Consider the following 14,096-nt stretch of genomic DNA (forward strand, 5'->3'; position numbering starts at 1 on the left):
AGGCCAGTGCATCCACTTCATATCGCCGTCACATCGTGACTTGTCTCGCACGTGTAAGCGCATCGATACTCTTATCAAGTTGGAAACTACGTTGGAGGCTGCGGATAACGCCCCCGGACGGAACCGTGACGTCATCCCAGGAATATAAAAGCGGTGTACTGACCGGGCAAAAGGATCATTCGAGAGCAGTCTAGGCAGCTGCAGGATAGGACGGCTATTAACCGCAAACCTTACTTCACGCAGGTATGTGCTGAAGCATTTTGTAACGTTCTATTTGCGCGCATTGTAGCTCTTGGACTGCTCTCTGGGTGAAACTTATCAAAATGAGTACTATAAAGGAGCTGGCTAAGGCAATGTCAGATTTGACTGCACAAATCGCAAAGAATCACGAAGAATTAAAACGTGATCTCATCAAAGTGATTGAGGGCGAAATGGAATCAGTGAAATCAGCAATGAACTTTATTAATCAGAGTTTTGAAGAAATCAAACTGGAAGTCGCTGCAGTCAAGTCGGACAACATTGCAATAAGAAAGGAAAACAGTCGCCTGTCAAATGAACTGAAAAATGTTAATCAAGAGCTGACTGCCGTTGCACAACACAGTCGTAATAGCAACCTGGAAATCAAAGGTGTTCCAATTAAGGCTGGAGAGAACCTCGGTACCACAATGCAAGCCATCTCTAGCTGCTTGGACGTAGAAATTAAAGACTCGGACATTGATGTGATACACCGCGTTCCTACAAAGAATAATACAACTGCACCAAACATTATTGTCAAGCTTGCTTCTCGAAATATTAGGGTCACCATTCTGAAAAAGGCAAAAAAACAAAGAATTAACACGAGTCACCTGGGTTTTGATTGCAAAGTCACCCCGATCTTTATAAATGAACATTTGTGTCGTGCAAATAAAGTTCTTTTGGGTCTTGCACTGAAAGCAAAACGAGAAAAAGGCTGGAAATTCACATGGGTATCGGACGGAAAAATTCTAATGAGGAAATCTGAAAACTCACGTGTAGTCCATATCACAAGCACCGAAGATATTGCTCAAATTGTATAAACACTTGGAATTAGCAGCCCTGGGTAACGACGTTAATTGGTTTTGATGGCTTATAACCTTGACGAACTTGAAGACTTACATCGTAAGCAGGATAATTTTTCACTTTTGCACTGCAACGTACGCAGTATCGGAAAAAACTTTGAAAGCCTATCAGCATACTTATCTCAGCACACATTTAATTATGACATTATAGCTCTAACAGAAACATGGCTAAAAACGGGTGAAACATTCCAGCTACCGGGATATCTTACAGTGTCGCAACCACGACTGGGGACGACCCGAGGTGGAGGGGTGGCACTATTTATTAAATGTAATATTAAATATGTTACGCTCCCTGAAAGCTCGATCTGTCAGTCACATGCTGAAATTCTATTTGTTCAATTGAAATGCGGTGTCAAAGTAGGAGTCGTGTACCGGCGTCCTTCTTCAAACATGAATGATTTTGTTGCAAGCATGGAGAAAATATTGGTACCCCTTATTTCCTCAGATGACACTATAGTCGTTTGCGGAAATTTTAATATTGACCTTTTAAAACAGAATTGTTATGATTACATGTTCTTACTTGAATCACTCAATCTAAAAAATGTCATTTCTTCTCCGACACGTATTACAAACCACTCCGAAACTCTTATTGATCACATCTTGTGTAATTTTGAATTTAATGTATCAGCTGGTGTTTACGATGTTACCATTGCGGATCACAACCCCACGTTTCTCTTTTTACCTCGTATATACATGTCCTCCTTGTGTAATACACGCGATAGAAGATCCTCCTGTATAAATTATGCAGAAGTACGACGATTGCTCCAATTCATAGACTTTAAGAAAGTATTTGATTTGTGTGATGTTCATACTCAATGTGAAAATTTTATTCAATGCATCTGCAATGCTATTAAGCAATCTACAAGGGTATATGTGCGCCACAATTACGAGCGACCAGTGTGTCCTTGGATAAACAACACTATACTGAAAACATTAAAGCAGAAAGACTCTTTTCACCGTAAATGGAAACGCAACAAATCAAATTCATATTACAGGGAGAGCTTTAAATACTTTAGAAATATCTCAGTTAGTATGATTAGAAAATCGAAAAAGCAATACTATACTAACCTTATTAAGAACGAGAATGGTAATACGAAAAGGATATGGGAAATCGTAAAAGAAGTTATAGGAAAAAGCAAAACACAGAGCATTCAACCTGACAAACCATCGACACAAGTAGCTAATGATTTTAACTATTATTTTGCTAACGTAGGAACGAATTTGGCTAACCAGATTTTATCTTGTAATCCCGTACCTGCCCTACCTAGTATAGTTGACAACGACTTTAAGCTAGAAGAAATAACTCATGATGAACTTATATCAACGATAAATCAACTGCATCTAAAAAAAGCGGCTGGTCATGATGGGATATCCACTAGGATTTTAAAAGACAATATAGACATTCTCTGCAGTCCCATATGCAAAGTATTCAATCTAGCGTTAGCTTCCAGCTCGTATCCAGATATATTAAAAACAGCCAAAGTCGTTCCCGTATACAAGTCCGGAAATTCGAACCAACCAGAGAATTATAGGCGAATTTCTGTTCTGAGTGTGATAAACACTGTTCTTGAAAAACTTATTTCCAAGAGATTGAAGCAATTTCTATCTGAAAACAATGTAATTTGTCCTCAGCAGCATGGTTTTGTTCCCTCCAGATCGACATCAACAGCAGTCCTAACACTTTCGCAATTAATAAATTCTGCACTTCATCAAAATAAAATAATTGTAGCAATATTTTTGGATATAAAGAAGGCATTTGATACCGCTTCTCACTCTATGCTACTGCAAAAACTTGAATGTTATGGTGTCACAAAGGACTCCCTAAAATTTTTTCCCAGCTATTTATCCTCACGGAAACAAATGGTAGTAATGGGTGATTATTATTCTACATACAGCACAGTCACCAGCAGAGTCTCACAAGGTTCAGTGCTCGGGCCTGTGTTATTCTCATTGTACATTAATGACCTCCCTAATGCTCTTCTGAACTCAAACGTTCTAATGTACGCAGATGACACAGCTTTATTATTCACAGAAGACACACTTTCTGCACTGCAAACGCATGTCACGTCCGAGTTATCAAACATTTCTTCATGGTTCTTAGAAAACAAATTGACTTTAAATAGCAATAAGACAAAATATGTAGTTTTTCGATCGAGGAGAACCAATGTTGACACCAGTCAAATAAATATCACGTTAAATAAAAGCCCCATCCAAGAAGTTGATTCGTTTAAATATCTGGGCGAAACATTTGACCAGCATATGCATTGGGAAGCACATATTCATGGTGTATGCAAGAAGGTCGCATATGGTTGTTACTCCCTAATTAAAGCGAAGCAATACTTCCCCCACGATGTACTCAAATCCCTTTACTATGCGTTTTGCCATAGCCATATTAGTTATTGTTTAGAATCATGGGGCGTGACTTACATGACATACTTACAACCTTTACAAAAACTACAGAAAAGGGCCCTGAAAATAATTTGCCCTTCAAATTATGCCAGTGATACAATTAATGATGTTTTCCAAACACAACATGTGTTATCCGTTAATGCACTATGTAATCAGAAGATCTCAATTTCAGTTAATAATATTTTATGCACTAACTTTCCTATTCCTCGAAACGTCTTTTCATTTCCAACTCGCAGTACAAGACATGCTTTAAAAGGTAACCTCAACTTACCAAAGTGTTACAATGTATACGGTGAAAGGTTAATTGAATTCATTGGCGCAAAAATCTGGAATATTTTACCCCTAGAAGTTAAAACCGCACGTAATTTCAAGCAATGTAGCAAATTCTTTTTTCTTGATATCCAGAATCTCTAACTTACATTCATTATGTACAAGTATTTTCAATATGTTTCTTGTCTGTATAACTCATGACATGTTCCGGAATACTGTGCTGTTCAAAACTGCGCCTGACCTGTCTTTTGTAAATTGTCACTGGACCGGAAACTAGCCTTCCCTGGCTATCGGTCCAGATATCTGTATAACCATGATTATGTAAAAAAAATAAAGCACTTGCACTTGCAAAAGAAAAAAACCCAGCTGACTGGCGCACAGCCGATGATAAACCCAGGTGTTTTAATTGCTCCGGTATTGGACACATCGCCCGTCATTGCCGCAACCACTGGTCGTCGCCTCTTCGATGATCGTCTCCGAGTCACTACCGCCAAGTACCAGACAATCGTACTTTCTCGGCCTATACGCCGACCAGGAACATCAACGTCGACAGTGCTCCACCAAGGTCCAGCCGCTCCCCGTCTCCGCAAGGTCGTAGGTCCCGTTCGCCTCTCGTTCACCGCTCTTCGTCCCCTTTTGCAACCGGTTGCTTCGCTTCGGTAAACTAGGCGGTGCAGCTCCCGGAGGTGAAGCTGCAACTCCAACCCGGCCCACAAATGCTCTGCTGACCCGGCCTACATGTGGAAACCTACTGGACATTGAAGTTGATGGCGTTCCTGTTAGATCTCTGGTTGATAGAGGAGCGCAACGTTCAGTTATGAGCGCTCCTCTCCGGCGAAGGCTCAGAAAGGGTCTGACACCCGCCGTACCGGGCACTGTGTGAGTCGCCGATGGGAGTACTTCACCTGTCCTTGGAATGTGCACAGCACGTGTGATCATTGGGGACCATTATACCGTTGTTCTATTTATCGTCCTTGAACACTGTCCGCACGACCTAATTCTCGGCCTCGACTTCCTTTCGAAACACTCTGCCCAAATTGACTGCTCCGCAGTTGCTGTACAGTTGGATCTGCCATTTCCTGCCGACGCAACAACTTGTGCTTCACACCGCTTATGTTCTGCTGAGTTTGCAAGGCTGTCTCCACAGGCGGCTACAAATGTCCTTCTGACCCCCTGTCCTCCCGTACCTGATGGCGAGTACGTCGTGCCGCCGCTTACTGACGTGGTTTTTTCGCGCAATATTGCCCTGCCGAGCACCTAATTCGGATCTGCGAAAACTGCACTCGCGTGCCCATCCTCAATTTTGGATTTTCGTCGCATGTGCTGCCACACGGTATCGCCATAGCGCATATCACTCCTTTGGAAGAATTTGAGGTTTCTTCTCTGACCTCTGAATCCTTCCTCAGTATCTACGGACCTTTGTCACCCACTCCTGCGTACTCGACGCCCGCGGACGATGTTTCTAAGATCATCGCCCCTGACCTTCCTTCCGAGCAAACAGCAGCTCTTCGTTACCTCCTGTCATCTTATCGGGACATCTTTGATATGAGTGACCGTCCACTTGGCCAGACATCTGTTGTCACGCATTGCATCAACACCGGCGACGCCAGCCCCATTCATAGGAGGCCATATCGTGTCTCCGCAACAGAAAGGGCCATCATACAGAAAGAGGTAGACAGGATGATGTACAAAAACATCATTGAACCTTCCAGTAGCCCGTGGGCATCACCGGTTGTCTTAGTAAAGAAAAAAGACAACTCGTGGTGCTTCTGCGTTGACTACCGTCACCTCAACAGGATAACAAAAAAGGATGTTTATCCCCTGCCTCGCATTGATGACGCTCTTGACTGCCTTCACGGATCCCAATACTTTTCATCAATTGACCTCCGCTCCGGCTATTGGCAGATTAGCGTCGATGAGACGGACCGCGAGAAAACCGCCTTCGTCATACCGGACGGTCTGTACCAATTTAAAGTCATGCCCTTTGGTTTATGCAATGCTCCAGCTACATTCGAGCGAATGATGGACTTTCTCTTGGGCGGCTTGAAGTGGTCTACATGCCTCTGTTACCTCGACGATGTGATTGTGTTTTCGCCGAACTTTGAGAGCCACCTGCGGCGCCTCACAACCATACTCTCCGTGTTTGGCAGGGCTGGCCTTCAGCTAAGCTCCTCCAAGTGCCATTTCGGTCACCGTGAAATTAACATGCTCCGCGATCTCGTAAACGCCGCCGGAATCCAACCTGATCCACAGAAAGTTCACGCCGTGCGAAATTTTCCTGTACCTTGTTCAACAAACGATGTCCGTAGTTTTCTAGACTTATGCTCTTACTTCCGGCGATTTGTGAAAGATTTTGCCGACATCGCTCACCCTCTCACTGACCTTCTTAAGAAAGACGTCTCTTTCTCTTGGGGACCACTGCAGGGGAAAGCCTTCTCTACCCTGATTGAGCGGCTTACAACTTCACCAATTCTGTCACACTTTGATCCTTCTGCGCCCACTGAAGTACGAACTGACGCGAGTGGTCATGGCATCGGCGCTGTCCTCGCTCAGCGTCAACAGGGCCAAGACCGTGCCATCGCTTACGCTAGCCGCCTTCTTTCCACGGCCGAGCGAAATTACTCTTATTACTGAGAGAGAATGTCTCGCGCTCGTATGGGCGGTCGCAAAATTTCGGCCGTACCTTTTCGGTCGGAGCTTCTGCGTCGTAACCGATCATCACGCCCTCTGCTGGCTCTCCTCTTTAAAGGACCCAACTGGACGACTTGCACGTTGGGCATTGCGTCTACAAGAATATACATCTTCTATTATGTATAAGTCAGGGCGCCTGCATAAAGACGCTGACTGCCTGTCCCGCAATCCCGTGGAACAACCGGACGATACCGATGCAGACTCGGACATCAGTGTTCTATTCCTCTCCGGCTTCCTCCATATTGGCGACGAGCAGCGCAAAGATCCTGTTCTTCGAACACTTATGGGACGCCTAAGCTCCTCGCCCAACGACCCGTCCCTCCGGATGTTCACCTTGCGCGATGGAACTTTATACCGTCGTAGCGTTCGCCCTGACGGCCCGGAGCTCCTACTAGTCGTTCCCAAGCACCTTCGACTCGCCGAGCTCCAGCAATTTCACGATGCTCCTACTGCTGCACATCTGGGCATCACTCGTACATACGACCGCCTGCGGCGCTGCTTCTTCTGGCCTGGCATTTATCGCTCTGTGCGCCGTTATGTCACTCCTTGCGACCTGTGTCAGCGCCGGAAGATGCCTGCTATGCCTCCCGCTGGTTTGCTGCAACCAATAGATCTACAGAGCCCTTCTTCCGTGTGGGCCTAGACCTCTTGGGCCCCTTTCCAATTTCCATCAAAGGAAACAAATGGATTGCTGTAGCAACCGATTATGCCACGAGATATGCCATCGCACGAGCGCTACCAACCAGCTGCGCTACAGATGTCGCCGACTTCTTACTATACGACGGCATCCTGCACCACGGCGCCCCTCGCCAGTTGCTTACGGGTCGCGGCCGCTACTTTCTATCGAAGGTAGTCGATGATCTTCTCCGCTCCTGTTCTACAGAACACCAGATTGCTACCGCGTACCACCCTCAAACGAACGGCCTCACCGAGCGACTCAACCGCACGCTAACTGAAATGCTGGCCATGTACGTTTCCGACGATCACCGCGACTGGGACGTCGCTTTACCGTACATAACTTTCGCATACAACTCGTCCCGTCATGACACTGCCGGATTTTCACCATTTTACCTGTTGTATGGCCGCGACCCGACCTTGCCCTTTGACACGTTGCTACCTTCCGCAGTACAATCACCCAGCACTGCTTACGCTCGCGATGCTATTGACTTAGCCGCCCAGGCCCGAGAAGTCGCCCGTCATCGCCTCACAGTCTCGCAAGCTTCTCAAAAGCGACGCTACGACCTTCGGCACCGAGACACCCATTTTTCACCTGGTTCCCTTGTCCTTCTCTGGACGCCTTTATGTCGCGTCGGCTTGTCGGAAAAACTACTTTCGCGTTATTCTGGTCCGTACCAGATCTTACGCCAACTGTCCGACGTGACATACGAGATCGCCCCAGTCGATCAGCCTTCAGTGCCTCCCAACGTCACTAGCGATGTTGTTCACGTCGTCAGGCTCCAGCCCTATGTCCCCCCATTAAGTGAGGCTCTATAACTTGCACCGGGACGGAGCTACTCCGCCGGGAGGGTGATGTTACGGTGAAGAGAAGGACGAAGTTGAATTAGACTAGAGGAAGACGAAGTCTGGCAGTTGCCTGAACGCCATATACCTCTGTTGTAAATATACATTATTTTATACTCGTGGGCCTGCTTTCTTCCTGCAACAATATGCACTGAGAATAAGGTACTTTTACATACGACAACATGGCTCAGGCGACGCAGGCCATCCCCTTGAGGACCACCTGCCTGGGTCATCGGGCTCCCCTTCTGGCTCCTGTTGCTCTGACATCTGCACATCGCTGTTCTCCCCTACAGATGGAAAAGAGAATAAAATTTCGTGATATGCAAAGCATAAAACCAGTAACTTTGGTAACACTTAGGGCAGGTTCCTTGTACTGGTTCCCAACAGTTCAATCCTAGGGAGGCGCGTGTGGTGAAACGTCTGCCTAAAGAAAATATGGGAGAATTGCAGCATGGTTCCACATGATTTACACATTTTTAAATGCAGTCCCATAAAAGATAGCAGGCTTGAGGCATTTAGATTATGGTTTTTACAGTAATTACTGAGCTCTCATGATTCCAAACTGCAGCTACACGGCTAAATAAAATGAACATGGTATGCATACTTGAATGCAAGCTTTCAGGAAGCCCTACAGCGACAAATCTTAGGTGTGAAATGAATAAAGATAGCAATACATAGGTACGGCACAAGGGCATGCAGCATTGTATTTAGCAATCGATTTTTGTGCTAACATCTCAACTCATGCACGTCACCCCCCCCCCCCTCCAAAGAAGAAGAATAAACGAAACAGTGAAGTAACAAGTCTCCTACCAAAATCACTAGAGGAAGAGGCGGCGAAGCGCTCCAAGGCGGCTGTCTGGAGGGTCTTGGGCTGGCTTCTTTGGCCGTGCGGCGCTCGCAGCAGCGCAGGCAGGCCTGCCCTTAGTGCCACGGTGGCTCCGCACCGCTGATCTTGGCGGGCGGTAGCTGCACTCACGTGCCAGGTCTCTTACCTGTTTTAGCAGCCTCTGCACAACCTCATATCTTCCTCCGTCCCTGATCTAGTAAAGCAAACAGGCGCATTTAGAAAATTTGGCCGAAATGTGTTAGCTTAGGATATCGACGAGTAATAAACGTCTGGAACACTTACTTTCTACTGTTTTTTATGTCCTCCCGCAAGAACTGAGCCAGGAGGAGTTCCAGCCGTTCCCTCACGCTTTGGATGTTCCGAACAACATGGGTGAGGTCACAAAGCTTTTCAGTGATTTTTCCCCACATCGCGGCATCGTCGAAGGGGTTTCGCGCCAGTACTTCCAATATAATAATGTCGTCGCTCAGCATGAATCGCCTGCGCGAACGAACGACGGGCGGGACAGCCATTTTGTAGTTCTTTCTTTTTTTTTTGGCTTGTCTTGACTCGGCTTATTTGGTCGTCGGGGTAGACGCGGTAATCTGGTCACCTTGGTCGGAGCGGACGGTACCGAGATCCGGCAATCCGGTAACGCAATACGGTATCCGGCGAAGCCATGCGCATGCGCAGTTCGCACCCGGTAAAACGCCCCAACGCTAACGGGGTGGCTTTCCGGACAAGCTAAAGCTCTCCAATATAACGGTGCAGCACATGACTCTCGAGCTGAAACTGCTTCGGTTGGCGACGAAGCCGGGCATTAGGCTGGCGTGGTGTTCCGCATAGTCGTTGTACAATTCGCTGGCAGTATGGGTCAGCATGTTAAGAGGCGAACTGGGTGTAGTGGTTTGAGGCCAGCCTGTTGATAGGCGCTAGTGGTGACAAGATCAGTGAAGGCGTAGTGTCACGGCCCCATAAAGTGTAATGCGGGGACATGCTCGTAAATGATAGCTGCAGGCAGCAGTGAGAGAGAGCGTCGGCATCTTGATGCTCCTTGCCGCGGTTCTAGATCACATCAAAATCAAATTCTTGCAACCGGACCACCGAGTGCCGAAGGAACCCAGACAAATCTTTTAGCAATGACAATGAGCACTGCGCGTGATAATCAGTAACTACGGTAAAGTGGAGTCCATAGATATCTGGCCGGAATTTTCTCACAGCACAAGCTACAGCAAGACATGCCTGCTCTGTTATCGGCATGTCTACTTGCATATGCAACAATTCTCTCTCGTGAAGTGTTGTCACGTTGCAGGAGGACGGCCCCGATAACGCGAGCACAAGCAACGGTGTGCAAAAAAGGTAGGCGCGCTTTAATCTAAATGGCAGAGAACAGGGTCGTATTAAGGCACGCTTGAGGGCTTGAAAAGCAGACTCACCGACTTCAGTTCAAGTGAAAGGAGTGCCTCAGGACAATCGCTTGTTCAGTAGCGACGCTATGCTTGCGAACTGCCGGATAAAGCGCCACAAATAATACGTCAGGTCAAGGAAACTCTGCAAAGCTCTGGGCGAGGAAACAGAAGCACGACAGCAATCTTGTCAGGGTCAGATGTCAGGGCCCTTGCTGAGAAGCTTGCCCAACACTGATTTCCTTGCTACCAAAAAAAAAAGCAATTTTTAGTGTTCAGCTGAAGAGCAACGTTTACAATGCAGGTCAAAACATCGTCCAAACGCCGAAGGTGCTGGCGAAAAGACGTGAGAAGTATTTAGCACCCTGCAGGGAGTCAAGGGAATTGGTGATTCATGGCATCAGGTATGCGTCTTTGCCGGTGATCTTATCGAGTGCTCTACGGACCACTCCAGAAACCGTTATTTGTACTGGCAATACTGTACATATTGTGGTCGGTGGCTTGTCCGTCATTGTCAAAGGCAATTCACACTGGACAGACAGCCAAAAAACGCACTAAAAGAGCAGTCACGGAGCAATCCAGGCACTTCTGGTAGGTTATTATGAAAAGATCCAAGTTGTTTTGTCGGCACGATTTGAAGAAAACGATTAACGTTTGCCGATGCTTCCGTTTGCCTGGACCGCTCCGTACTGACGAATTTCGCACTTGTTACAGCTCCTTTATAGCTGATGGGAAGGGGCGACCATGATTTGACGATCACAGCGCCATTCCATGACGCAGGCGCAGTCGGTAGCTACCATGGCGGCAATATTGACACGTGAACTTGTTTATCTTTTACGGGTGAGCGCTTTTCACCGTCTAACAAATGTTATCGCTCAGCGCAGGGCGCGCCTGCATGTATCGGAAGTTTTCTGGAATGATATCGATAGTTCTATCCGCGGACTGCTGTCGCCGAACGCTGTATAACGTGATCGCTTGTATGCACGACGCGAATGGTGTAAAGCTTTCTGGAAGACACGCGGGCACCAGCAATTACTCTTGAACGTTCGATGGCTCAAGTATAAAAACTGACCTGTTTCACCCTATGATCAGGGGCGCTATAACGTAAAGCTATTCCAAACTTTTCTATTCCATTTCTGCAATCGGCCTTCCGCGGTTGGTCAAAATCTTCTTTTTTTTTTGGACCACCCCCACTTCGCCTGTCCCTCACGCGACGTCACGAAAACAGCGACAGCTCCCCATCTGATATGACGGTGCGCGATGATTATGCTTGATTTGACCGAACAAAAGAAAAATGGTCATTTCTGATTCAACGCCTTTTCAACATTAGCCCTCGTCTATTGATCAAGAGTTTTCGGGCTGCACCCACTTCATCTGCCTGTCACGCGACGACACAAAACCACGAAAACTCACCGCGTCAAAGTGAGGCGTACGCGTTAAAGATGTATTAATATGCCGAACAAAACTGAATATTCATCTGAATAGCCACAGGCTGCCCCGTTCCGAAAGGAATGAAAGATGGCTGCCGCCAATCACTCAGACACTGCCTACTCGCTCCTGCTGGAGAGCATGGGTTTATTTGCGTATGATAAAGCTTTGTGCGTAGCCGGGTAATGTTTTTGAGAACTTTCAGCACGTTTACGACCTCGTTCTACCAACGCTTCTTTGTTGAGGATCCGTTGTAGTGTGATTCTTAAGCTTCTGTTGCATGCTGCCGCGATTTTCGACCAGCCACCGCAAGCTAAGTGAGGGAAAGCGGACCAATCGCAGATGCCGGCACCACCCTCTTCATCTGGTTATCGACATTCAGTGCAGTCGCTCGACCCCATCGAACCCTTCTTCACTTGAGCATGCTCCTCGCCTCTTGTGAGCCAATTATATAAGAGAAGCCGCTCAGTGCAAGCAATGTTATTCGTTTTTCAAACAAACAAAGGTGACCTCCTATAAACGAGGGGGGCGTTTGATTAGTTTGTTCAGATTACCCTGCTGGTGACCGCCCGATGCTTGCGTTGGCGGTTACGCAAATTTGACGTCACGGGAGTGTAATAAAAACATATTGTAATAGTGTTACGTTATACGGCCCTTTGAGGCGACAAGTTCTTGCGGTTTTGTGATGTCGCGTGACAGACAGATGAAGTGGGCGCAGACGGAAAACGTTTGCCAAATAACAAGGGGCTAATGGGGAAAAGACGTCGAATCAGAAATAACTATTTTTCTTTGTTCAATCAAATCATGCATAATCAGTGTGTACACGTCATATTAGATGGGGAGCTATCGCGGTTTTCGCGACTTCGTGTGACGGACAGGTGAAGTGGGGGTGGTCCAAAAAAGTTTTTCACCAATCACGGAGGGCTGATTACAGAATTGGAATAGAAAAGTTTGGAATAGTTTTACGTTATAGCGCCCGAGATCTACACACTGTGGAAATCGATTGTAAGCGAAACTTTGTCTGCTGTTTGCGTCCATTATTGACTTCACGTGGCGGTGATATATTGACGGTGTATGACAGTCGTGACCTGATGTGAAATGCTACCTTTTCTCGGCTTGTGTTTGTTGTTCTTGCTCTGCTCGACGCTTTATGCGAGCCTCCGTCTCCTCGGCACTAAGTGAACGCTTTGGTACCATTCTGGGTTGTAGCGTTGTAGCTCACAAAACGGGGCCTCATCTCTCTCTCTATCCCCTCGCTAACATTATCTCCACCTTGCCACTCTACTGTCGTTGCTGTTGCGGGTGAGCACGGAGATAAGCGTGGCAGCTCCTGCACTGCATTTGGAGGTGGTCACGCCTTGTTGCGGTGTCCAGATGGCATTGTGCACATGCGACGCGGCGTAAATGCTGATACGAGCTGTTCGGGTCGCCCTTCCTTTGTGCCACACTCCCGTCATGTACTAACGCCAATAGCGTCAAGGGCCCGGTGTCGCAGAAAATCTGGTGTCGACACCGCGGGCGTTGCTTGGCGAATAATCATACTGAACCGCAACCGCGCAGGCCCTCCACGTGGCGCATACCTCTTACATTATTTACAACATTATTCCCTGAAATCTTGAAAATGACAGCTCATAAACAAATGCCATGAAACAAAACCCCGACAGCGCATGGGTTTTATGTTTTTGTGATATGGCCACGTCTCGACCACGTCTCGCCGCGGCCGGCGTTAGTGGCGTGCGTCTCAACTGCGTCTCTACATGGCCGGCGTTAGCGGCGTGCAAGACGACGACGATGGCGGCAACGGCGGCGGGAAGTCGAAGAAAGGAGCAAAGAAAGCTTCACTTTAAAATTTGGAGGATTCTTAAGCTTCGCCTTTAAGAGTGGAAAGCGATATCATTCAAAGATCTCGGACTGCTTCTCACGCTTCCGGGCAACTGCAGCTTAGGTAACCGTAATATTATGCAACAGCTCTTTTATTATTCCAGTCGGAAAAGGTCTAACATAAAAGGTATGTGCCGTCAGTGTCTTTTTTTACATGACATTTGTTTGTGGGTTGTGATTATTTAAATTTCGAGGAATAACTTTGTAAAGAATGAAACACAAGGTAAAAGCAACTTTGGTGACAAAAGAGTGATATGGTACGCGGTTAGATATGATTTTTACCGAAACGACGGTCGACTCTGGTATATTAGGTCCAAAAACTGCTGAAAGTTCAAACGCCCAAGTCCTAACTTGGGTGCAACAAAATATGGAGGTGGGAAATGCACTGTCATACCAACCCTGCTGAGCCCATGACGAAACAATTCTCACGTATAAGTTGAAGGCCCACAAACGACACTTCGAATGTTGTTAAGGTGGTGGCCGTCTGTGTATACAGCGGGGACCATAGAGCAATCGGTAATGTGGTGCAACGAATAAATACGCAGTAATGTGACACAACTTCAACAC

Source organism: Dermacentor andersoni, chromosome 10 (assembly GCF_023375885.2).
Source record: "Dermacentor andersoni chromosome 10, qqDerAnde1_hic_scaffold, whole genome shotgun sequence".
NCBI classification, from domain to species: Eukaryota; Metazoa; Arthropoda; class Arachnida; order Ixodida; family Ixodidae; genus Dermacentor; species Dermacentor andersoni.